Source organism: Palaemon carinicauda, unplaced genomic scaffold, assembly GCF_036898095.1.
Source record: "Palaemon carinicauda isolate YSFRI2023 unplaced genomic scaffold, ASM3689809v2 scaffold390, whole genome shotgun sequence".
Classification (NCBI taxonomy): Eukaryota; Metazoa; Arthropoda; class Malacostraca; order Decapoda; family Palaemonidae; genus Palaemon; species Palaemon carinicauda.
The window spans coordinates 108,936-136,847 of record NW_027171567.1 but is presented as its reverse complement, the minus strand read 5'-3'; the positions used below and the strand labels follow the sequence as shown (position 1 = coordinate 136,847).

The 27,912-nt window shown below is 40.5% G+C and overlaps 1 protein-coding gene across 3 annotated transcripts in view; it reads left to right on the top strand.

Annotated features, from left to right (window-relative positions):
- LOC137636790 (uncharacterized) overlaps positions 1 to 27,511 on the top strand; it is a 41,260-nt gene extending 13,749 nt beyond the window's left edge. For all 3 annotated transcript variants that reach the window (XR_011043221.1, XR_011043219.1, XR_011043220.1), the window contains 3 exons: positions 4,792 to 4,875; positions 11,138 to 11,275; positions 24,180 to 27,511. The gene's annotated coding sequence lies outside the window, so the exon portion shown is untranslated. The remainder of the gene's footprint in view (positions 1 to 4,791; positions 4,876 to 11,137; positions 11,276 to 24,179) is intronic.
- Positions 27,512 to 27,912: the final 401 nt, after the last annotated feature.

Genomic DNA, 27,912 nt, shown 5'->3' with positions numbered 1-27,912 from the left:
TTGAAATCTTTAGATCCAATACACACTCGAGGCCTGAGAATTTGTAGCGGAGCTTTTAGATCATCCCCAAATCTCTCAGTTTTATGTGAAATTGGAGAACCCCCATTGTCTTTGCATCGGGATTTTGTAACAATGCGGAGTGCATTGAAAATTTTATCCACTAATTCTCCAACAAAAAAGCTTTTTAATGAGAGGGACATATTTATAAACAACCATGAACCACCATTCCCAATTAGGGCAAACAGACTGTTACAATCAACAAACGTTAAAGTGAATCTTATCCAACCATCTTTATTTCCCCCACCTTGGATTATGACAAGGACAAGAATCTGTTCTCATCTGTTTTATTTATCAAAAAAATTCACTTATACTCCGAGTCACCACAAGCAAATTACCATAGAACATATTCAGAGAAAAGGTCCTCACTATGCAATATATACTGATGGTTCTAAATCCCCAATGGGTACTGGATGTGCTGCTGTATCTTTAGATGGAACACAACAATTATCGTTGCCAAAAGAATCATCAGTATTTACATCAGAGTTATATGCCATTTTACAAGCAATCAATATGATTAAAACCATTGAAGATAGGAAGAATTTTAAATTTGTCATCTATTCAGATTCTCAAAGTGCCATAGTGGCCCTTAAAAACTATACTCATAGGAACCACTTGATCCTAAGAATTAAAGACCTTATAAGTAAATTATCTTCTCAGTGTGTAAGTGTCGAGTTATGCTGGATACCGGCTCATGTTGGAGTTGTTGGTAATGAAAAGGCGGATGCTGCTGCTAAAGAAGCCATTAAATTACCACAACAAAACATTGACCTCCCAGTTGGAGATTTGATTACATTATTAAGGCATTTCATATTGGAAAAATGGCAGAATGTTTGGAATAATGTGCCAGAAAATAATATATTAAGGCAAATTAAACAGAAGGTTGCTCCTTGGAATTCCTCGACACAAAAGAACAAGAGAACAGAAGTAATTTTAACCAGATTACGAATTGGGCACTCGAGATTAACCCATGAATTTTTAATGAGTACACCTCACGGCACTATTCCAATGTGCAGTGAGTGTGATACTTTTTTATCTATTAAACATATATTTTCGGTTTGTAAAGTTTTCCAGCGAGAGAGAGAGATATGTTTTGGTCAGAAAACTTTTTCTGAAATTTTAATTGAATCAAGTAATTTTTCTGTTTCTAGAATTTTAACCTTTTTAAGGAATTCACGTATTATTGATAGAATCTAAATTTTTACCTAAGTTTTTTTACTAATTCATTTTAAATTACATAGATTTAATATATTGTTAATTATTTTCGTCACTCAGATTTCATATATATATATATATATATATATATATATATATATATATATATATATATATATATATATATATATATATATATATATATTCATCCAACTATTCACCCATATTTAGAATATTTAAAGATTATAAGTATATACTGTATGTATATACATATATATAATTCTTTTTTTTTCATTTATTTTTTTTTTCCTTATCAATTGAATTTTTGATAATCTTATATTTCTTTATATCCCGATTTTTTTTCGGGCCAGCCCTGTGAGAGTCAAGCTTGACTCATTGGGCTGGTAAAACTCTTTTTAATAATAATAATAATAAACCTTCATGCGAGACTGCATCTTCATGGGTAACTTTCTTCCTTGAGGAGAAGTTTTACACAACTACAGGTGTTTATTGAAACTGTATAAAAGGCTGAAACGAATTCTAGTGGCGCATGCGCTCCCACCAAAACAAAACCCCAAGGTTATTGCCACAAATACGATTTACTATCGATGGCTGGAGTCAGCCACATGTATCAGTATGCCCCAGGAAACGATGACTTCTCGTTAGACACCGAGTTTTGAAACATAATCCTTTAGGGTTATTTTCTTGGGCTTTTTTGCCCGACGGAATGGAGAGCTTCGGAGCAATCGCACAACGGACTTGTGATGTACTGTATACCCTTACAGGGTTATTATTTCAAACCTTTAGTCCCAAGGAAACACTAGTAGCCTCTGCTTACATTTACGAACGATAACAAGCCCCGTCCACAAGGCAGCCAGACGAATGTTGTCAGCTTCTCATTACATTTATGGACCATAACAAGCCCCGCCCACAATGGGGTTAGGCAAACCAGTGGGGGTATGATTGCTACACCAGCTGTATGTTTTGTTTTCGTGGGCGCATGCGCTCACATCTTTAAAAGTACTACAGCTAGTCGCCGATCAAATTCCTTTGGCAATATTTTTACAGTGTTATTATTTCTATTCATATAATTATTATGATAATAATAATGAGATGATGCTGAAAATGACGAATTCTGAGATATTTTGTATTTTTCCTAACAATACAAACTTTAGGTATTTATTGCGGGTATTACTTTTGGCGAAGCTGTAAAGATAAGCCATTGAAATTTAGCAATGGTTAATCATCCATCCCGTTAGTTAGTGGGGATTATGGGAGTTAGCTCGCTACCCTTCACACTCACACACCAGTGATTGAGCTCACTTTGCTTTTGGCTCGGATGGAAACCGGTTGTTTTCTTTAAAGTGTTTAAGCTGTGTGTGTGACAACGCAGTACGGCAGGTTCTAAAGGACGGAGAATCTTCCCTTCCGACCTTTCCCCCTTGACTATCCGTCATCCCGTTGGCGGATAGTCTTCCGTGTGAGTCGGCCGACACCGCAGGGGAATCGTCATCGTTCAGCTGTTGTCATCGCCTTCCCCTCTGCGTGGAATCTACTGAGGGAAGGGATTGCGGCCTTTTCAGAGCTTGACTTCTGTCTTACTCTTTCTCAAGGTCATCGTCGTTCACCTTTCATTGGCGTCCGACAGTATAATCTGCGGGGCGGAGCACCTTTCCCGTTTGCGGGTTAGGTTGCTCTTCCGATTGGTTTCGTCATTAATTATGTGAAATTATAATTGTTTGTTGTTTACCTTTCTAGCTTCTCCGCGGGGAACCCTTCCCGCCAGAGGGTCCAGTGGCTCTTCCGATTAGTGAATATTTTTACCTGAATTAATTAATTGTAATTCTTGTTTTATTACAGTTTTTCACTACCGCTATCCTTCTCCCATTAATTTCGGCCAGGGAAGGGAGTGCGCAGTTATTTTGTGTCTGTTCTCTCGGTGGACACCTTTCCCGCCTGCTCACTAAATACTTTTCCCAAGGGAGTTTTTCTTACATAATTTATTTTATTTTCCTCAGTTAGCGATGCCATTCTTCGTTTAACTAAGAAAGCCGACAAAGTAGAGCAGTTCTGGTCGTGCCTGGGGAATCTGCCGTCACTTTCCTGTTCTTCTACGACCGTGGCCGCTCCTGATCAGAACTCCATCTTCGTGGAACTAGCTACGGCTACGTTTCCTGCTCATTGCAGATCTTCAACATGAACAAGGCTTGTTGAGGTCCGCCTCCAGGGGTTGGACTACTTTCCCTTCCGAGGGTGAGTTTTCCTCCCCATGTGTTGGGTTGTCCTCTCTTCCAAGGGAGAACTTTCTTTCATCATCTTCATCACTTCACATCGACATCGACTGCGGTTGCTGTTTCTTAGCCAAGACTATGCTCCCCCCTTGCTGAGTCGCCTCTACTGTCGGGGACGGAGTAAAGTTCAAGGCAAGTCTCTCCTGCGAAGTGATCACCTCTCTCGTTCTCGGGAGGGCCCACTCATAGAGACGCCTCTTCGGAGGATTGCTGCTGCTGAAGGTCAGCTTGCTGATTCAATGACCTCAGAGGGCGTCATCACCTTAGAAGTGTGCCTGCCTCTTTGGCTCTTCAGCTTCATCAACGCATATTTCCTCCGCAGAGGAGCCTCTTTGTCGGTCGTCTTCTGGCCCTGGACCTTCACCTGCTACTGGACCTTCTTCCGACGACTCTGCCGCTAGTCCTCGGAGACTTCGGCCTTGGACTCTCCTGTGGATCGCGCACGATCCCCTTCGGTGGATGTTCGTCCTTCCAAAGGACACATCCCTGTTCTAGTTCATCCTAAGCGCTGATCTTCTACGACTCATCGTCCTCCTTGCCGTCTCCGTTCCTGATGCTAGGTACCGTCAAGATCGTGCTCCAGTGGCTCGCCAACCTCGCCAACGCACCAGCGTTCTCTAGCGCGTCAATGTTCTCCAGCACACCAGCGATTGCCAGATCTCCGATCGCTATCTCACTGCTCACTTTTTCCTCAATATACCCCGGATCATGACACACCATGGAGGTCTCGTTCGCGAGCCTTTCCTGAAGATGTCAGCCCTTCCAGGGCGTGTCTTTCTGTTAGCTTGTCCTTTCAGCTTTGCTGAAAATAATACAGTACCCCTAATAAATAGCTAAAGGTTTGCATCGTTAGGAAAAATACAAATTATTTCCAAATTTTTCATCATGAATAAGAAACTTAATAGACCGTAAGTTCTACCGTCATGCCTTCACCTAATTTTTTTTTTAATACCTATAGATTTACTCTGCTGTAGAAGTTTTCATAAATTTAAACGTAGATTTATAATTTTTTGTAGTAATGAATTCATTTTTGGTAATTGAAATTGTTGAATCTTTGACCAGTTCTAAATAGAAAGCTTTATTTAAAAAACTTCAGATAAAAAAAATAGTGATAACATTTGTATAATTCTAATCAAAACAAGAGAGAGAGGAGTGCTCGTTTATTCATTCATTCATTTGTAGTATTTTATGAGGGGTTTTAAATTCATCGAAGTAAACCAAAAGTTCATTTTGTGTTTGACTTGTAAATTCAACCATTAGTTTTGTTTAAAATGACTCATACTTTCAGATATCAAACAAGTTGAAATTTTTCTATCGTGAAGCTGGCTTCCAACACTGCACTGAAGTGGAACTTGAAGCTGTTCTAACCAAGGTGAAATGGTATTCTTAAGATGTGTATTGACAGTAGTTTGTTCCTAGATTGTGCTGACATGAATTAATTATATTTTGAAGGTGTATGTTTTCATGTTAACCCTTTTACCCCCAAAGGACGCACTGGTACGTTTCACAAAAGCCATCCCTTTACCCTCATGGACGTACCGGTACGTCCTTGCAAAAAAAAATGCTATAAAATTTTTTTTTCATATTTCTTATAATTTTTTGAGAAAATTCAGGCATTTTCTAAGAGGATGAGACCAACCTGACCTCTCTATGACAAAAATTAAGGCTGTTAGAGCAATTTAAAGAAAATATACTGCAAAATGTGCTGGGAAAAAAATAACCCCCTGGGGTTAAGGGTTGGAAATTTCCAAAGAGCCTGGGGGTAAAAGGGTTAATGAAGGTTTGACATTGCAAAGTTCAATGTTTCTGTGATAGTCTAATGTATACGACAAACGTGTTCTAGGTGCAACAAAACGTGAATATTGCACTAGGTACGGAACTGAATTTCAAATGAATTTGCTTTGAATGTTTGGGTTGGGGTGTCTTGTATCAGTATACTGTAAGCTATAGTGTATTACCTAATTAGTGTGTGTTCTGATTTAGTATTAAAACCAGGCATGTAAAAAAAAATTGGACATGGGTCCTTAGTCAATTTATTTTGCTTACATTCTCTTACAGAGGGGACAGATGAAAGCCGCTCAGTGATGTGTTTCTCGAACGCAATATCGATTTAGGGGCTGTGAGTCCATAGTGCGGCGTGGTGGGCCATCTGGTTTTTGTGTGAAACCCATGTTGTGTAGCCAGGTCACTGATGTGTTGGGTGGTACGGGTTCAATCACACCCAGTGCTACGTCTCTTTCCAGTTGGGCCGCTGCCTCTTTTTGCCAGTGTACCGGTATGTTTGGGGGTCTGTTTGTCACCGTTGGCTCCACGTGAGGGTCGATGATTCGTATTTCCATGGGTCCGGTCATTGTTGGCAGTGGCTGGTGTGGACACGTGTTGAAGGTTGACGATGCATATCGTTCCAGTAGCCACGCTTTCATATTTTCGGTGAACTGTGCTGACGGTTTGAACGGCAGGTTGGCTGGTTGCCGGGGAGGTTGAGTGTGACTTGGGCATCCGCACTCTGCGAGCGAGTTGTTGCTGTGGGACTTCCTTCCGTATAGGCATACTGCGACCCTGCCTGTGGCACAAATCCTGGGGAAATCATGGTCAATGATGCCAAGCTTCGTCATAGCTGCTCGGCTGATGTAAAACTTGTTGACGGTGTCCGTGACACGCACCGTGGCAGTTGTTGTGATGTGCGCTCTTTGCTTATTCTTGCCTTATAGTATGAGGTGTATGGAGCCGAACACATTGATTTCCTGGTTGTTGGCTGCGAAGATGCGTCTGTTAGCTGGCTTGGGGTGTCGCTGGTGTAGACCTATCTCTAAGTAAGACTGGCAGCCCCATCAGGCACGTCTGAGCCCCGGAGTCCGCGGCCGCCATAAGGGATGAGGATTTGTTCGGCATCTTTTTGCGAATGGGTAGCATTGGGTGAGGTAAAAGTTCGTTTGAGGAGTTCATCCCCGACGCGTATACTATATTGTCGTCTGCTTCTGTGGCCTCTTCTTGCGTGCGATGGAATAACGGCCCTGCTTCAGTACCTGCCGATTATTGCTGCGGCTTCTGTTGCCGTTGGACATTTTCCCTCCAGCATACTAGGCACAACTTGAACTCCTTTACTTTGCCTCTCACTTTTCCGAACTTTGGAGTGAGGCGTCCGCACTGGCAACAAAACTTATATCTTGAGGTGTCTTGTTCATCGCCCTTTTTCGATGTGGTTGAGGGGGCGTGTGTTCGTTGTCATTTTCGCTGGTTTCCTGTACCCGCTGGCTGATACTGATGGGTTTGCACTTAACATGGCCCGGCTAGCTGTTTCCTGCCTGTCAGTGAGTGTTACCGTTTCGTTTAGTGTCTCGTTATCGACCTCTGGGGTTCCCAACACATCTCTCTTGATTTCTTCATCTGCGAGGCCATTTACCAGGATCAACTTCACAATCTCCTCTATGTAGTCGTATGTAATCATCTCTGTGCAGGTGTTGGACTTGCAGGTGCTGGTGACGGTCCATTGACACACATTGGCCACCCCGTGCAACCTTGCCACATATTGCCTTGCAGGTTCACTTGGGGTGTGAGTGGTTTGTAGTAGTGTTGTCCTCCATACGCTTAAGGCCACACTCAGTACTGCTAGACGTTTTATTACCGCTAGTACGTCCACCTCGGTCTTTGTTGCGATGGCGGAGTCCTCTCTGAATATGGCGGCTTCAAGTTCTGGTTCACAACATGCGAGCAGGTGAGCTGTTGTCTGGTTAGGTGCCAAAGACGTTCCATCACGAAACATTTCCCACCGCCTTGTAAAAGCGGCCCAGTCATCTTCACAGACGCCTTGTTTCAGTTATGGGCGGTTAATTTTTGGTGGTTTCTGGCGTGACGAGTCTTCGTCACGCTTGTTCTTCTGATGTAATTGCATCAGTGCTATGCGCATTGTCATATCATCCGCCTGCTTCACCTCCGTGCACCCAGGAGCCTCACACCTCAATGACGTGGCCATGTCTGTATGTCGTGCGTTCTTGTGTACAATATTTCTTCAAACATGGTCAATAAGACATTCGTGCATTGGATGACTTTATTTGAGGTACATGCAACGAATGTTTGTAGCTGAAAAAATAAATGTACGAAATTACACACTTGTAATGGTTATAAAATAAAATAGGCTACCATACCTGTGATAGGCCATCCTGCTACATACATATCTATACATATAGATATGACCTTCCTGTGGCATGCATGGATATGGGATATGCACTGTCTTATATATATCAATCTATGTATGTACACTGTGATGCGTGCTTATATTTAATGCCAGACCTGCATAAAATTACTCATTGGGAGAACTGTAAAATGCACCCCTGATTGGCCTATCCAAAGGTGTGACTCTCATGAGGCTGCTATGTAGCCCGAAATATAAATAAAACATAATGCCCCCTCTGGGCTCATGATAATGATGCACCTTCTTATACTTTACTTACAAATAAATCAAGATAATATTCCTATGATCATTGTAGTATAACAGTTCCGGTAGCTGAGACTTCCCTCGTGAATCTGTTTATTTCCCTGTTTACCTTTTGTACCCGCTTGCCCGCCAGATTTGACCTGTCCTAACTCATTATTCCACACACAGGAACATGGAAACTTTTTTCCATTGGTCCCGTTGTGGCTACACTACAAGTGGATTAAACACCTTATGCTCCTTGATGGATAATCAGCAGAGGGTTTGAAGGCGAAGGTTATATGGGATTAGTCTGGGATGAATGTTTAAGAATGACTGGCTCTTTCTTTTCTTGATCTTTCTCTCTCTTTTCTTGATCTTTCTCTCTCTTGGGGCATCAGCACCCAGGATCCTCTGCAAAGCTGACCTCAACTATCTGCAGGTAAACCATTTTCCCTAGTGTAACCTCTTATTGTTTCAATACTTGTTGCGTCCCCATACCCTAACGATGGGGTATTAGGTAATGTCTTGGTAACCTCTGAAGATTCCAAGGGCTCGGAAGAACTCTTAGCAAGACAGTCTCATTGCTAGTATCACGAGCACACAGCTTTTGTAGGCCGCGGACCATGCGTAGTACGGTTTTAGTGAGGTGTAGGGTTTCCGCCAATTATGTGCAGAACACATAAAGGGGAAAACCCTGGGTCAAAGCCAAGAAGCCAATTGGCACAGACTTCCACCTTTCTCAAGGGTAAGTCATCCCATATAGATAGCTTTGGTTTGTTATTTAGTGACGGAACAAATGACAAATTTGGAAGTAATTTGTGTTTTTCCTAACGGTACAAACCTGTAGCTATTTATATAAATTTGCCAGCCAGTACCTGTCCCTCTTGGAAGTCCTACCTCCCAGCAAAGTAGGTTAACAGCCTAGGTGTGTGAGTGAGCAGGGTAGCTACTACTCCCAACCCCCAGCCTGCTAATTAGTGGATGGGTGCTTAACCCTCGCTGAAATCTAATAGCTCATCTTTCAGCGTCTCCTAAAGAGATATCCCCGTATAAATAACTAAAGGTTTGTATCATTAGGAAAAATACAAATTGCTTTCAAAATTTGACATGTTATGCCGATATACGTGACCTTGCGACGAGCTCTGAAACAAGAAGTTATGATTACAAAAAAAAACAGTTCTAATTATGAAATTAGAAAACACAGTACATACTTATCTCTGATAATGGTATAATGGTATTATACATAGCATAATGAGAAAATATAAGTATAGGAGTGTGATAAACGAAAACATAAGCTATGTTTTGACAACTGTGATTGCATCTCAAAGCTGTTCAGTACCTTACAGGTTGAAGCCGGTAGCTCTATCCCGACTGAAGCTATGTTGGTTTTGTTAAGAATAATCACTAAGGTTGTACAAATATTTTGTACAATGGATAACAGCATGATAGCCTAATGCTTAATTTATAACATAATGGAATTATTTATATATTTTATATACTATGTAACTTTGGAATGAAGTCTTGGTGCCTAGCTAGATCCAATACACACTCGAGGCCTGAGAATTTGTAGCGGAGCATTTAGATCATCCCCAAATCTCTCAGTTTTATGTGAAATTGGAGAACCCCCATTGTCTTTGCATCGGGATTTTGTAACAATGCGGAGTGCATTGAAAATTTTATCCACTAATTCTCCAACAAAAAAGCTTTTTAATGAGAGGGCCATATTTATAAACAACCATGAACCACCATTCCCAATTAGGGCAAACAGACTGTTACAATCAACAAACGTTAAAGTGAATCTTATCCAACCATCTTTATTTCCCCCACCTTGGATTATGACAAGGACAAGAATCTGTTCTCATCTGTTTTATTTATCAAAAAAATTCACTTATACTCCGAGTCACCACAAGCAAATTACCATAGAACATATTCAGAGAAAAGGTCCTTACTATGCAATATATACTGATGGTTCCAAATCCCCAATGGGTACTGGATGTGCTGCAGTATCTTTAGATGGAACACAACAATTATCGTTGCCAAAAGAATCGTCAGTATTTACATTAGAGTTATATGCCATTTTACAAGCAATCAATATGACTAAAACCATTGAAGATAGGAAGAATTTTAAATTTGTCATCTATTCAGATTCTCAAAGTGCCATAGTGGCCCTTAAAAACTATACTCATAGGAACCACTTGATCCTAAGAATTAAAGACCTTATGAGTAAATTATCTTCTGAGTGTGTAAGTGTCGAGTTATGCTGGATACCGGCTCATGTTGGAGTTGTTGGTAATGAAAAGGGGGATGCTGCTGCTAAAGAAGCCATTAAATTACCACAACAAAACATTAACCTCCCAGTTGGAGATTTGATTACATTATTAAGGCATTTCATATTAGAAAAATGGCAGAATATTTGGAATAATGTGCCAGAAAATAATAAATTAAGGCAAATTAAACCGAAGGTTGCTCCTTGGGATTCCTCGACACAAAAGAACAAGAGAACAGAAGTAATTTTAACCAGATTACGAATTGGACACTCGAGATTAACCCATGAATTTTTAATGAGTACACCTCACGGCACGGTTCCAATGTGCAGTGAGTGTGATACTTTTTTATCTATTAAACATATATTTTCGGTTTGTAAAGTTTTTCAACGAGAGAGAGAGATATGTTTTGGTCAGAAAACTTTTTCTGACATTTTAACTGAATCAAGTAATTTTTCTGCTTCTAGAATTTTAACCTTTTTAAGGAATTCTCGTATTATTGATAAGATCTAAATTTTTACCTAAGTTTTTTACTAATTCATTTTTAATTACATAGATTTAATATATAGTTAATTATTTTTATCACTCAGATTTCATATATATATATATATCTACTCATCCATCTATTCACCCATATTTAGAATGTTTAAAGATTATAAGTATATACTGTATATACATATATATAATTCTTTTTTTTTCATTTATTTATTTTTTTCCTTATCAGTTGAATTTTTGATAATCTTATAATTCTTTATATCCCGATTTTTTTTCGGGCCAGCCCTGTGAGAGTCAAGCTTGACTCATTGGGCTGGTAAAACTCCTTCTTTAATAATAATAATTGGTGCCTAGCAATGAATTTCTCTGAAGTTAGATCAAATTTTAGCATTTTTCAAGTGACACTATTAGGAAAAGGGTTTGTTTTTATATTGATTTATTTTAATTGAGCATTATTCCAGGTAAGGTTGCTGTCACCCCAAGATGAAAGTAGTTTTTAGGCATGACGCCGATGCGATGGAAATAGCCAAATCTTTAAAGTTCCCTTAGGAACTCATAAAACATCACAGCTGTTTGTACTGGATGGAAATCCTTTTTAAGTAAGTTGCTTTTAGTTTTTGATTATCTGGAAAGTATTTTCACAAATTGAAGTGTGCTATTGGCTAGAAAAACAAGTAACCTTATAGGTTACTTTGAGGTACTGTACTGTATAGGCTATTGTGTTGAGGGTAGGATCAAATCATCTTTGTTCCGACGCTAAATGCAAACCCTTTCGCTCTTTATTAGGGATATACTTCCAGCGAAACTGAAAGACTAGACATAAGACGTTTAGAGAGGGGTAACTCCCCCGCTGCTACTTAGCGGCGGGTAGGGGAGGTAGCCGGCTACCCCTCTCACACACAGACACACATACACACGCATACAGACACACCAGTGTTGTCTCATCACTTTTGATTGAAGACAGGACTTAGAGGGGAATAGGTGATGCCAGGTCAAATTTGTATAAAGAGCTCAAGGTTTGTGTTAAAAAAAATACAAATTACTGTTAAATTTGTCATTTTTATTGTTGTTAAAGAATGGTCAGTAGTGGAAGAACAACATTAAAAGTGTCATATTTGTCAAGGTTTTTATTTGTATTCATTAATAGATATTTTGTTTGGTAGTTCAAGCTTCTTAAAATGTTTATACATAATCCAAAGTGAGTTGGCAATTTACTTGCTGTCGTTTTCTCTTGTACTCAGACTTACTCTGCTGGAGAATTTTTTTTTAAATGTAAAGATTAAAGATTTTTATAGTAATTATGAGTGAATTTGTTTCGGTTGAAGTTATCAGTGATAAATTTTTTACTAGAGAGCAGATAATTTGAATTGAGTCAGCCTTTGTAAACTATTTTAGAGGAAATATGACTTTCAGAATAACATTTGTATAATTAAAATCAAAACAAGAGAGAAGAAATATTTGTTTGGCACATGCAAAAGACTGTCCTCTTTTCTTGTGTCAAATTGCAATTTCTCAATAAACTCATTAAAAAAAATGTCTTTTCCAATATTTTCACATACTCTATATTTACAGCTAACGATATACACGTTTGATGATTCATGGTACCTGTAGTTTCAAAAACAGCCCATATATGTACAGTTTCTTCCCTGCAAACTTGAAACTAATAGGGGTAGTTATAGAGGTACAGGTCAGATAATGAAAAATGGGGTAATGTTTTACCCTTGGGCCTCTGACTTGATGTCGTGGATACCCTAGTTGAATAATTAAAGAGTTCTTGTGATTGTACAGGCAATAGCCTTTCCAATGATTCCTAATTTGCACTTGTGATTAATTTCTTTCTATATGAAAAGGTCCTTTATATTGTCCTACCCATAACTTTTGCGTCCTAAGAAAAATTGAAAAAAAAAATAGAGGTCTTACTGTCTTAGAAAACCACCAGTATTTTTAATACTTTATCTTAGTTAATGCTGCTTCAAGTCTTCCACAGAATGGCAGGAGATGCAGATTCATTATTTTAAAATCTGTAAATATTGGTTGAATTAATCACAATCCAAGACAAACTGCTTTTTGGGCTCATAAGAAAAGAGGACAGTCTTTGGCAGGTGCCAAAAAAGTATTTTTGTAATAATAAGAAGGCTTTACATATTCCAAAGATTCCTGGAATAAGGTGCTGTAACATTCCTCTGGTACCTTTATCTTCCAATCATTCCAGTAACTAATTGATGTGAATATATATTAAATGCAGATCCCAGTAACACAAGTTGATGTAATGCTGAGACCCACAAATTTGAAGCGTCATAATGACTCCTAAAACTGTTCATACTTTGATATAATCATAATCACTGCAATGTTCTTCATAATCACCATCCTGACTATGCTGTCCTTCATCAATGTCCTCATCACACTGTTCCATATCTGTAGTTTTCTCAACTGTATCTATCAGGTCAGGGGGAAGCACTGGCCCGCATGACCACACTGGCTCCAAACACCCTCATCATTTCTTTCCCAAACTTCCCCAGGGTCATGTGACTTTGGAGACCAGAAGATTGGAATATCCGCTCGCTTGTAGATAGCAAGGGGATGGTTCACACAACCAATGTGCGGAATGAGGTTGTCTCGGAAAGACGGCCATGGGAGAGGTCAGTCTTAGATTTCGCTGTCAGTCGCTCATCTTTTCCAACCATCTTAAAATGATTCTACATGATGTCAATAGATTTCTGTCTATAGGTAAAGCCACACATCAGACATTTAAATGCCTCAATGTCAGCGACTTAGTGAAGTTACATTCTCCTCTTCACTGAAGTACTATCAAATATTGCTTCTTTGCTTCACTTACCATCTTGAGCCAGAACAGAGCTTTCGCATATGCTCTCCCTTTTAGCAGACTCTTAAGGCAGCCATTGGTTAGAAGTCCAGCCTCAAGGAGGATTTCAGAGTAGCCTAAACCAATGCATTTATGACCAGTCAACATGCCCATATAGTTCATCTGTCTAAAGGCCCCGAAGGTACCACATGGTTCTTGGTTCTTGTATTCTGGAAATTTCCAAATCAGAGGAGTGCTTTTATGCAACTTGCAAGGTCATAAGCGCTGAGAACATATTTCCGGCCAATCATCCGATTGCTTCAACAACTCCCTGATGACAGAATATTCAGTGAACGGCTGATTGATGGGGTTGAAATACTCAAAGGTTATCTTTAGGAATATTTTCTTTGCCAGTAGCTGAAATGAAGCCTCCAAATCCATGGACCTGTTGTATTTCTTTTATGCCATTGATCATTCGCATAGGTAACCACAGTTGGTACACTTGGGTGCAGTCTGAGTACATGTTATTGTTTCTGATTATTATTATTATCACTACTAGCTGAGGTACGACCCTAGTTGGAAAAGCAAGATGCTATAAGCCCAAGGGCTCCAACAGGGAAAAATAACACAGTGAGGAAAGGAAATAAGGAAAATAAACGATATGAGGAATTATGAACAATTAAAGTAAAATATTTTAAAAACAGTAACAACATCAAAACATAGTTCTTATATAAACTATAAAAAGAATTATGTCAGCTTGTCCAACATAAAATCCTTTGCTGCCAGTTTGAACTTTTGAACTTCTGATGGGTGAACTGAACGTAGCTCCTGTGGGAAATTTGTGTCGTACGCAGCCATAAATATGAAAAAAGGGCAATGTTGGTGGGGCATCAATTTTCAAATAACGTGTTTTAATACGTTGCATGAGGGGAGGGTTCTAACCTAGTTGGCAGTGTCAGTGTTTGCTTTCAACTCTTGTATCATGATCCTTCCAGTGCTGTCCTTCAGGTTTGAATCATAGACGTTTATAGTTATTTTGTTCAAGTTGTCGACTCAACATGAAAATTTTGGCATTTACAAGCACCACTTTGGGGAGTGATAGAAAAGGAAGCATGGAACCCTCTGCCACTACTGTCTCAATTTCCAAGCCAAAATCATACGACTCACAGGGACCCAATCTACGAAGCATATGCGCGAGTTCCTTGCATTGTAGGCAGTAGGTTGGCCGGGGCACCAGCCACCCATTGAGATAGTACCGCGAGAAAGGTATGGGGTCCTTAGGCTGGCCAGACAGTACTTCATTGGATCTTCCACTCTGGTTACGGTTCCTTTTCCCTTTGCCTACACATAACACCGAATAGTCTGGCCTATTCTTTACTTATTCTCATCTGTCCTCATACACCTGACAACACAGTGATTATCAAACAATTCACTCAGGGGGTTAACTACTACAATGTAATTGTTTTAGTGGCCAATTTCCTATTGGTAAGGGTAGAAGAGACTCTTTAGCTATGGTAAGCAGCTCATCTAAGAGGACTCTCCAAAATCAAACTATTGTTCTCTAGTCTTGGGTAGTGTCATAGCCTCTACCCTGACCTTCCACTTTCTTGGATTGAAGTTCTCTTGCTTGAGGGTACACTCGGGCACACCGTTCTATCTTATGTCTCTTCCTCTTGTTTTGTTAAAGTTTTTATAGTTAATATAGGAGATATTTATTTTAATGTTACTGTTCTTAAAATATTTTATTTTTCCTTGTTTCCTTTCCTCACTGGGCTATTTTCCCTGTTGGAGCCCCTGGGCTTATAGCACCCTGCTTTTCCTACTAGGGTTGTAGCTTAATAATTAATGATGATAATAATGATAATGATAATAATAATAATAATAATAATAATAATAATAATAATAATAATAATAATAATAATACCGTTTTTGAAATATTTTATTTTGATTGTTTTTTAGTCCAGCATGTAAGAATAATAATACAGGTGGTGTAGAGTTCTGCAAAGGAGGATGTGTTTAGGTAACTTCCACTCCTTTGTCACAGATGTATTGGAAATGGAATAGATATGTGATTTATGATAGAAACCAGTTAACTAACTATAATTTGATTGACTATTGATATTTTTCCAAAGTTGTTAGAACACAACGGTGGTTAAAACTCACCCGAGCTATCGAAAGAACCAGATGCCGGCTCTTCTTATACTCGTCCACATCTGCTTTAGGAACTTTACATTACTAAGCCTGTTGGGTGGTATTATTCTCTTGCCCTGCCATCCAGCTCATCAGCTATAGGAGACCAAGAAAGTGGTGGGGAATCGTTGAACTTTACCTGAACACTGCACAGGTACAAGGCAACGTCCTTGAATTTATCCTTGGAATGAAGCCTCTATGCCTAAGTCACGGTTTCTTCAACACAGGTACTTGTGATGTACACCACGTTGTAGGTTATGCATACCTTGTGACATAAATTAACACTTTATGTGGGCGTGTACAGTACAGTACTCATATATTTATTGTCCCCTCACTATGTTACAGATGATACATATAAATTTTACACATAACTTAATTATTTTCTTCCTGGCTGTTCTCTTTGGATACTGTTTACATCCCTTGTTCTTTTTGACCGGGCGCCGTCAGCATTACAAAGTATGAAAACAGTAATGTCTCGGAATAGTAAAGTATAATTTTATCAGGGTTAAAACACCATGTCTACAGGAATCACTTTTGTAAAAGCAATCCATTTCACTTATTTTGTCTATAAAGTCTGTTTTTCAATATTTAACTTAGCCGGTAATTATATAGCTGCAACTCTGTTGCCCGACAGACAACTCTAAGGTAAAAACTCGCCAGCGATCGCTACACAGGTTGCGGGTGTGCCCAACAGCGCCATCTGTCGTCCAGATACCCAGTACTCAATGTAAACAAAGACTCAATTTTCTCTCTGTCGTGCTATCGACAAGACGTACTTACTCGCTGTTGCTAAACTGGAGTTTTTTCACAACTAATTGGTGAAGTACTTTATTCTGGTTTTGAGCTTTCGCTGTGCAGGTTTTCTCTTCACAAATCCTTGAACTCTTTTTGATAACGGATTCTTTGTTGATGACTTTTTGATAGTTTTTTAATTTCCCTTTGACCAATTCAAAATGGCTGACCCTTCACAAGTCCCAAAATTTAGGAAGTGCAATGCTAGGGACTGTTCAAGGCGTCTTCCGAAGGCTTCTATCGACCCTCACACTGTTTGTTCCAATTGTCGGGATAAAACCTGTCAATTGGAAGATCGGTGTGAGGAGTGCGTTGGGCTTTCGGAATTCGATTTTATCAAATTCCAAAAGTATACACGTAGGCTAGAGAGAGATAGAGTTAGGAGAAGTTCTTCTCGTTCTATTGATTTTTCCTCTCCTCATGCCCCACAACCTATTCCTTCCCCTGTAGTGGTTGCTCCTAACCCCCCTCCTAGCACTCAGGAACCTTCGATGGCTGATATGATGCGTGCCATCCAGGCTCTGGGTGAGAGAGTTGAGTCCCTTGCTAGTGACCGTAATCAGCTCATGGCGGATGTGAAGGAGCTCAAGTGCAAAAGTGCAGTGGGAAGTGCTAAAGTGGACGCTCTGCGTCAACCGAGTGATAGTGTTGTGGATAGTGTTGCGCTTGAGGGTTCGTCTGTTCGTGCCTGTCGTCCTCCTAGTCCGGGACCTCTTGCAAGCTCCCAAGTCCAGGGGAGAAGCAATGTCGTACGACAAATGGGTTCGAGAGGCTTTAATCAGCGAACAGACGTTCCCTCCGTGGTATCGGGCGTATCTACCCAAGATCGCCCCTACCTAACTCAGACGAGAGAGCCCATTTATACCTCGTCTGCGGAAGGTGTTTCTCGCAAGAAACCCTGGACCAAGGTCTCACGACCACTTAAACGCAAGTCGGTCCCTTCAGCGCAAGTCCAACGGCCCGGTTGTAGCCACTGGGTCAGTTCGGACTCGCTGCCGTCATCCGATGACTGCACCCCGCCTAAGAGAGGCAAAGCGGTACCGCTTCAGACAGTAACACCGTCTGTCGCCGCACCTGCTCCTGTAGACCCTAAGTGGTCTCTACTGCAAGACATGCAGTCTAAACTGACGTCTCTAATGCAGGACTTTCGTGCGGAGAAGGTTGCTGCCGCACCAGCTAGTGTAGTTCCTAACCTACAACCTTCCCCACCTTCGGTTGTGCGTCCTGTGGACGCTGAGGTAACCTTCTCACGCACTCCAGTTGAGAGAGTTCCGCCACCCATGCGTTCCAGTGTGATCTGCCAGCCGCATGTTGACGTTAAGCGACGCACGGAGGTCTCCATTGACGTTCGGGAGGTACAACAACCGTCAGAGTTGCTTTGTTTTGACGCGGTGCGTCAACCTCCGCAATCCAGTATGGTTTCCACTGCGCACCCACATCAGTCCAGACAGTCTGGAGTAGACGCTGTGCGTCCCCGCGCTGCCATGGTTGTTGCCAGCTCACAGACTGGGCAGCAGTTCCATGACGTTGGGTCCGGCTCAGTCACGCATGCACCCGTGCGACCGGACTCAGCGCACCAGCCGTTACCCACTCCGTTGCCGTTTCCTCATCAGTTATCGGATGAGGGACTTTCTGATGATGATGTTGCTGCACACATAGATGAACCACAATCAGAATTGGACGAGCCTAAGTCTTCTCAACCCTCTTTGGACTTTAGGAAAGTTTTAGCCATTTTCAAAGAGTTGTTTCCAGACCAGTTTGTTTCTGTGGCTCCTCGTTCTCCTCCATCAGAGTTTGTGTTAGGCATGCCGTCTACCACTCCTGCCTTTACTAGACTCGTCCTCGCACGCTCTTCCAAGAGAGCTTTGCGGGTGATAGGAGAATGGCTGCAGTCCAAGAAGAGTTTAGGGAAGACAGCCTTTACGTTTCCCCCTGCTAGACTCTCTTCTAGATCGAGCGTCTGGTATGCCACGGGAGAAGTTCTCGGCTTGGGAGTTCCTGCCTCTGCCCAGGGCGACTTCTCAAGCCTCGTAGACTCTCCCCGCCACCTTGCCATGAGACGCTCAAAGATATGTTGGTCATCTTCGGACCTGGACCACCTTTTGAAAGGTATCTTTAGGGCCTTCGAAGTTTTTAACTTCTTAGACTGGTGTCTAGGAGCCCTAAGCAGAAAGATCTCTCCGACAGAGAAAGAGACTTCCTTGCTCATTATGTCCTGCATGGACAAGGCCATACGTGATGGGTCTAATGAGCTTGCTGCATCATTTGTGTCCGGAGTCCTTAAAAAGCGTGAAAACCTATGCTCATTCCTTTCTGCTGGAGTTACACCGTGCCAGAGATCTGAGCTTCTCTTTGCTCCTCTTTCCAAGTGCCTTTTTCCAGAAGTCCTGATTAAGGAAATAGCCGCTTCGTTAGTGCAGAAGGACACTCACGATCTTGTTGCGTCCTCAGCTCGCAAAGCTCCCCCTTTGCCTACCTTGTCAGCTAGACCAAGGATGGACACTCCAGCGTCCCGTTTTATTCCGCCCTTTCGTGGCAGAGCCTCCAGCAGAGGAGGTGCTCGTGCCGAAGGGAAACGAGGAAAGAAGAAAGGAACCAAGTCCTTTAAGGGCAGAGTCTGACTGCCAGCTTCTTCAGACAGCAGTGGGAGCCAGACTCAAGAACTTCTGGCAGACCTGGGAAAAGAGAGGCGCAGATGCACAATCTGTGAAGTTGCTCAGAGAGGGGTACAAGATCCCGTTTGTACGGAAACCCCCTCTAGCAACGTCTCCCATCGATCTCTCTCCCAGGTACAGAGAGGAAGACAAGAGACGAGCCTTGAAACAGGAGGTGTCTCTTTTACTAGAGAAGGGAGCGGTGGTCAAAGTCTCGGACCTTCAATCTCCGGGATTCTACAACCGACTCTTCTTGGTGTCAAAGAAGACAGGAGGGTGGAGGCCGGTGCTAGACGTCAGTGCTCTGAATGTCTTTGTCACAAAGCAGACGTTCTCCATGGAGACCACGAAGTCAGTCTTAGCAGCGGTCAGAAGGGAAGACTGGATGGTCTCTTTAGACCTAAGGGACGCCTACTTCCACGTCCCCATCCACCCGGACTCCCAACCTTTTCTGAGATTCGTTTTCGAAAAGGTTGTCTACCAATTTCAAGCCCTGTGCTTTGGCCTAAGCACAGCTCCTCTTGTGTTTACGAGGCTGATGAGGAATGTAGCCAAATTCCTTCATTTAGCGGACATCCGAGCCTCCCTCTATTTGGACGACTGGCTTCTCAGAGCTTCTTCCAGTCGTCGCTGTCTGAAGGATCTAAAGTGGACTCTAGATCTGACCAAGGAATTGGGTCTCCTTGTCAATATGGAAAAGTCTCAACTGGTCCCATCCCAAACTATTGTGTATTTAGGGATGGAGATTCACAGTCTAGCTTTTCGGGCTTTTCCGTCGGCCCCCAGAACAAGCCAAGCCCAGTTATGCATCCAGAACATGCTGAAGAAGGAACGATGTTCAGTCAGGAAGTGGATGAGTCTGATAGGGACGCTATCATCCCTGGAACAGTTTGTGTCATTAGGAAGACTACACCTCCGTCCTCTTCAATACCACCTAGCATTTCACTGGAAAAAGGACAAGACGCTAGAAGCGGTCTCGATCCCCATTTCCGAGAAGATGAAGTCTTGCCTGACTTGGTGGAAGGACAGTATCAGCCTAAGAGAGGGTCTTCCCCTGGCTGTTCAGACTCCCAACCACGTTCTCTTCTCGGACGCATCGGACGTAGGCTGGGGCGCGACATTAGACGGTCGGGAATGTTCGGGACTATGGAACTCGAGTCAGAAGATTATGCATATCAACTGCAAGGAGCTACTGGCAGTACATCTGGCCTTGAAAAGCTTCAGGTCTCTCCTTCAAGGCAAAGTGGTGGAAGTGAACTCGGACAACACCACTGCCTTGGCGTACATCTCCAAGCAAGGAGGGACCCACTCACTGACGTTGTACGAGATCGCAAGGGACCTGCTCATCTGGTCAAAAGGTCAAAACATATCCCTAGTAACGAGGTTCATCCAAGGCAACTTGAATGTCATGGCAGATTGTCTCAGTCGGAAGGGGCAAGTAATTCCAACAGAATGGACCCTCCACAAGGATGTATGCAAGAGACTTTGGGCCACTTGGGGCCAACCAACCATAGATCTCTTTGCAACCTCGATGACCAAGAGGCTCCCAATATATTGCTCACCAATTCCAGACCCAGCAGCAATTCACATAGATGCATTTCTCCTAGATTGGTCGCATCTAGATCTACAGTATACGCATTCCCACCGTTCAAGATTGTCAACAAGGTACTGCAGAAGTTCGCCTCTCACGAATGGACAAGGTTGACGCTAGTTGCTTCCCTCTGGCCCGCGAGAGAATGGTTCACCGAGGTACTTCGATGGCTAGTAGACGTTCCCAGAAGTCTTCCTCTAAGGGTGGACCTTCTACGTCAGCCACACGTAAAGAAGGTACACCAAAGCCTCCACGCTCTTCGCTGACTGCCTTCAGACTATCGAAAGATTCTCGAGAGCTAGAGGCTTTTCGAAGGAGGCAGCCAGGGCGATTGCTAGAGCAAGGAGAACATCCACCCTTAGAGTCTACCAATCGAAGTGGGAAGTCTTCCGAAACTGGTGCAAGTCAGTATCTGTATCCTCGACCAGTACCTCTGTAGCTCAAATAGCTGACTTTCTCTTATACCTAAGAAAAGAACGATCACTTTCAGCTCCCACTATCAAGGGCTACAGAAGCATGTTGGCATTGGTCTTCCGGCATAGAGGCTTAGATCTTTCCAACAATAAAGATCTACAGGACCTCCTTAAGTCTTTTGAGACCACGAAGGAGCGTCGTTTGGTTACACCTAGTTGGAATTTAGACGTGGTACTAAGATTCCTCATGTCAGACAGGTTTGAGCCGCTACAATCAGCCTCCCTGAAAGATCTCACCTTAAAGACACTTTTCCTGGTATGCTTAGCCACAGCTAAAAGAGTCGGTGAGATTCATGCCTTCAGCAAGAACATCGGATTTTTGTCAGAAAAAGCTACATGTTCTCTACAACTTGGTTTTCTAGCCAAAAATGAGCTACCTTCTCGACCTTGGCCGAAATCGTTCGATATTCCCAGCTTATCGAATATGGTAGGCAATGAACTAGAAAGAGTCTTATGCCCTGTGAGAGCTCTTAAGTTCTATTTAAAACGAACTAAACCTTTACGAGGCCTATCTGAAGCTTTATGGTGTTCAGTTAAGAAACCATCTTTGCCTATGTCAAAGAATGCTTTATCCTATTTTATCAGACTGTTAATACGAGAAGCTCATTCCCATCTGAGTGGGGAAGACCAAGCATTGCTGAAAGTAAGGACACACGAAGTTAGAGCTGTCGCAACTTCCGTGGCCTTTAAGCAAAATAGATCTCTGCGTAGTATAATGGACGCAACCTATTGGAGAAGCAAGTCAGTGTTTGCGTCTTTTTATCTAAAGGATGTCCAGTCTCTTTACGAGGACTGCTACACACTGGGACCATTCGTAGCAGCGAGTGCAGTAGTGGGTGAGGGCTCAACCACTACAATTCCCTAATTCCATACCCTTTTAATCTTTCACTTGAAATGTTTTTATTGTTGTTTTTTTGGGTTGTCCGGAAGGCTAAGAAGCCTTTCGCATCCTGGTTGATTTGGCGGGTGGTCAAAGTCATTTCTTGAGAGCGCCTAGATTAGGGGTTTTGATGAGGTCCTGTTGTATGGGTTGCAACCCTTGATACTTCAGATCCTAGGGGTCGATCAGCATCCTAAGAGGATCGCGAGGCTCCGTAAGGAAGACGTACTTAAAAAGGCAGAGTAATTGTTCAAGTCGACTTCCTTACCAGGTACCTATTTATTTTGTTTTTGTTATTTTGATAACTTCTAAAATTAAATAAAAACTCTTAGCTCATAAAAGTGTAAACATATATTGCTGGTCTCTACCCACCCCCCTGGGTGTGAATCAGCTATATAATCACCGGCTAAGTTAAATATTGAAAAATGTTATTTTGATAATAAAATAAATTTTTGAATATACTTACCCGGTGATTATAAATTAAAGGACCCTCCCTTCCTCCCCAATAGAGACGCAGTGGGACGAGGAGAAAATTGAGTCTTTGTTTACATTGAGTACTGGGTATCTGGACGACAGATGGCGCTGTTGGGCACACCCGCAACCTGTGTAGCGATCGCTGGCGAGTTTTTACCGTAGAGTTGTCTGTCGGGCAACAGAGTTGCAGCTATATAATCACCGGGTAAGTATATTCAAAAATTTATTTTATTATCAAAATAACATATTGTTTATTTATTGCCTTATTTTCTTTCTTCAGTGGGCTATTTTTCCCTGTTGGAGCCCTTGGGCTTATAGCATTTTGCTTTTCCAACTAGGGTTGTAGCTTAGCTAGTAATAATAGTATTAATAAGTTACTTTGTTTTGCATATCTGAGGAAACTTAATCAATCCGAGTTCAAACTTTGCCTATACTATAATGCATATGTCTGTAGTGGACAAAGGTCTTGATGTTAGTCAACTCTGTTACTATATCACGTCTTCTAAGTTTGATAGAGGTGACCTGATGGGGAATCTTACATTGTATGATGTACAGTATTGCTATTAGTATTTTGAAGTATCAATTGCCTCTGGGTCTTGTAAGAAGTCAGTGTACTTATCACTTGTAGGTTAATAAGGTATGATTTTATTTGAATAGTAGTATGAAATTGAGAGTATTAAAGATCTTGAAACTACCATGATTTTTGTCAGTTAACATCTTCATTTTCACCATATTAATTCTGTACTGATGATTGCTCTTGAAGATTTTCTTCCCTTTGCCTCTTTGTTAGTTACCCCTTCATTAGAAGATAATCTATTGCTGTCTTTTGAAATAAATGATCTATTGCTTGAGGGTACACTCGGGCACACTATTCTGTTATTTCTCTTCCTATTGATTTTTTTAAGTTTTCATAGTTTATATATGAAAGAGGAGAGGTCCCTTTTTTTGTTTCATTTGTTTGATGTCGGCTACCCCCCAAAATTGGGGGAAGTGCCTTGGTATATGTATGTACTGTATATATGAAAGATCTATTTTAATGTTGTTACTGTTCGTGAAATATTTTATTTAATTGTTCATTACTATTGTAGTTTATTGATATCATTATTTCCTTTCCTCACTGTGCTATTTTTTTCCTGTTGGACCCCTTGTGCTTATAGCATCCTGCTTTTCCAACTAGGGTTGTACCTTGGCTAGTAATGATTGTAATTGTCACTAGTACAACCCACAGACCTTTTTTTTGTATAGGTCTGCTTACTAGGTTTCAATGAATTAATTTTTGTGGTTGTTCTTGTTTATAGAGCCTTTGGATTTCACAGTACAGTACAGGTATAAGAAAAGATGACACTGTCAGTGTTAGAGAACTTGAAGAGCCTGGCAAGAGACCATAGGGGAATATTTAGGAATATGGTTAAATTGTAAAGCAATTTTGGGATTTCATTTTAATGAATGATTAGGAATTGATCAGATTCAAATATATATTATTAATTTTGCAAATTTTAAACCTTTAAATTATAAGCTGAATTAATATTTCATGAAAAAATTAAACATTCAAATTACTAAGTGAGATTAATCTTCAGTCATTTCTGCAATGAAAGCTTTCATAGATTGTTTCTACTACAGGACTAATTCCGAGACTTCTATTTCAGGCAAGCAATATGCTGAAGTAATCTGGCCCGGTAAAGTTGAAGCGTGTGAGACAATTAGACGACGGAGGTTGGCCCACTGTCTGCGTCGATCTAAAGAAAACTAAAGCTAGTACTGACATATTCCGCAGATGTGTTTTTTTCTTGTTATTAGCAATTGTCACGTGAATTGCAGTCCAGTCAAATCTCATGATTCTCATATAATATTGTTTACTCTAATGCAGAGGAAATTAGATGTTTAAAAAACTTTAACTGGTTTTATATAGAGCTTATTGTTTGTTCTAGGAATATTATACTTTTTATACAGGATTTGTCAGCCATTCTCAGAGCATCTACCTGTTTGGATAAGATGATCAAGTCCTGAATGCATTAATTTTTGTAACTGAAGAATCTGAACGTAAGGAAAGGTCAGAGATGGCGATTGATAGACATATTTGTAACTTGGTGGTAAAGAAAATACCATCCATTTCTCTAGCTCAAGATCCTCAAGTTAGGGCAGTGAATGGAATTTTTCAGAAATAGTGAAATATAGATATGGGATACACCTATTTGCCAAGATTTATTTTGTAAAATCAATTCTATCTACCAAGGCATATTCCCCAATTTTGTGAGGTAGCCTCATAAGGGATTTGGCTGAGTTTGGTTGGTATTCTTAAGGTGCCACAGCCCACCCTTCCCTGTTTTCCACCGCAAATGTAGCTTCATAGGCTGACTCCTCTACTGCTACTACCTCAGCATCCACCAAGGTGACCTGACATAGCAGCGTGGCCTATTGAAACTGGCACAATTGGTCGCCATTCATTTCTAGTAAATAAATATTCCCCCCTTAATTTGAACCTATAGAAAGGATCTCCTTTTAGATATTGACACTCTTTGTTCTTAGCATCAGCTTAAAGAGTAGGTTAGTTTTACGTTGCCTCAGTCCAAGTGGTCTTCAATATAAGGGTATCATGATTCCCCTGTTACTGGGTTTCAGAGCCAAAATTGTTCTCTTGAGTAATGTTACCCATTTCATATCTTCGTACTCCCGTGTCCCGAGATACAATCAAAGGGAGAGATGGGATATTTTCAGTTGACCTGCTTGATGCTTGTTCTCATGCTCCACTTCACTTAGGTTCATGAAAATACCTCAAGGGGAAGTTTAATAGAAATGAATGGAATTTGAGTGATAAATTTGTTATTCATATAATCATCTGATGTTCATATATATATATGCCCACCCTCTTTCACTCTGACATTTGGTGTCGAAAGGATGTATGTTGCAGGACAGAATTTATCAGTTAAATTTTTTTTTTTCGGTTTGAGCAGTTTCTCAAATCTGCTAAAGTAGTGACACCAGTAGCAAAGGTGTTAAATCTATGAGAAAGTTTTCATTGAGATTATAGTGCGGTCTTCAACTGATTCTGTTGAAATTTTTCTCAAGGCTTGTATTGCAGTCTGTTGTAATAGAGTCTGATTCAGTCTCAATTAGTGTTTTATCTTGAAATGACGATATCCCCTTTCTTTTTGGGATTTTTGTTAGAGTTTAGAACTTTCTGCCTATAGCCAAGTACTCAAGAAATGAAAACTCAATTGGTTTACAGTTGGATGAGCCTGAAAAGAACTACAGCTTTTGGGAACATACATGTATAATGCACAACTTGGGTTGAATAATTTTCAAAATATGTCAGTAGACCTTTAAGAGACATACTGGGGGAAAATTGTAATACTGTTTTCTGAGCTTGAAAAAATTTATATGGAGTGTTGTTTCATCACAAGCTCTACTTGATTTTATTTATTTATTTATTTGATCTTTTTAATCCATTCTAATTTCACATCTAGTTATTGTGGACAAGTGGTGTGATTGATTTTACAGTATAGTTTGAAATTATACCAAATGGTGTGAGTGCACAGGTATGGTTGAGTAATTTGTATCCTATAGGGCTGAGTGGACTTTGAAGCCTTAGTGCTTGGCTTGAGGCCTAAATTTTATATTCCAATACAATAGACCTGAAAACAGTTTCCATGTCAACCATCGAGAATCAAATTAAACTTTTTGGATCGTGGATATTTTGTCGACTACCTTGATCTATGTCTTGAGGTAGCGGTTCTGGGTACACTTGGCCACACTATTCTACCTTTTTTCTCTTCCTCTTGTTTATTTATTTTTTTTTATAGTTTATATATGAAAGATCTATTTTAATGTTACTGTTTTAGAATATTTTTATTTTAATTGTTTATCAATTCTCTTGTAACAGTAAATTACTTATTTCCTTGTTTCCTTTCCTCAATGGGCTAATTTTTCCTGTTGGAGCCCTTGGTCTTATAGCATTCTGCTTTTCCAACTAGGATTGTAACTTAGCTAGTAGTAATAATAGTAATGTGATGTGTCTGCTTGAATGGGGTGCTACTTTCAAGATTACTGTAGTTAGTTCTCAGGAACTTGTCCAATTAAGTCACAGATGTTCTTGAATTTCCTAGAAGTACTAACTGTCCTGGAGGCACTGGTTCTGTCGCACGATCTAGTTAAAAAAGGAGAATGGACACTCGGACCTCACAGCGGTTTTGAAGTAAGTGAAACAAGGTCTCACAATGTTGAGAACTATATTTTTTTCCTATTAATATTATTATTATTACTATCCAAGCTACAACCCTAGTTGGAAAAGCAAGATGCTATAAGCCCAGGGGCTCCAACAGGGAAAAATAGCCCAGTGAGGAAAGGAAATAAATAAATGAAGAGAACAAATTAACAATAAATCATTCTAAAATAAGAAACAACGTCAAAACAGACATGTCATATAATAAACTATCAACAACATCAAAAACAAATATGTCATAAATAAACTATAAAAAGACTATGTCTGCCTGGTCAACAAAAAAGCATTTGCTCCAACTTTGAACTTTTGAAGTTCTACTGATTCAACCACCCGATTAGGAAGATCATTCCACAACTTGGTCACAGATGGAATAAAACTTCTAGAGTACTGCGTAGTATTGAGCCTCGTGATGGAGAAGGCCTGGCTATTAGAATTAACTGCCTGCCTAGTATTACGAACAGGATAGAATTGTCCAGGGAGATCTGAATGTAAAGGATGGTCAGAGTTGTGAAAAATCTTATGTAACATACATAATGAACTAACAGGAGAACTATTATGTTGTAAAGAAGAAAGGCACATCTTCCTTCTTCCTTATTTTATATTGATAATTTTTCTTCGATCAATGCTTTTTTCTTTTCAACCTCTTGTTAAAATTTTTATGTTCATATTATGAATACCTCATTAGTGTAAAGAAAGGGTAACCTTTTTTAGGTGATCAAAAGCCAGTGAATTTTTACATATGCAATAAAATGGAAGAGCATGAATAAATGTTAATGAATTACAGGCTGTATAGAATATTATTCGTACCATCCTTTGGTAATAGGTCTTATTCTGCCTTTTTTCTTGTTCTTGGCAATTTTATTACAGTGCTTCTTGAATATAAAATGAAGACTATACTGTGGTTTGATTGTTAATGATTGGCATGCTTAAGTTTCTATGGTTTCTTAAGAAAAAAGTTATTAGTCTTAATTGACAAACCTTGTGGTAAAGTTGCCCCTTCAGTTTATCGGTAAATTTTGCAATGTTAAAGTAGCGTTGACCTTTTTTTTTTTTTTTTTGCAAGAAATGTTTTGTAGGTTATAGATGTATTTAATGCAAAGGTCCTGGAGTTGATAAAATGCTTTATATATTTTGTTGGGATGTCCCTGTAAGGCCTAAAC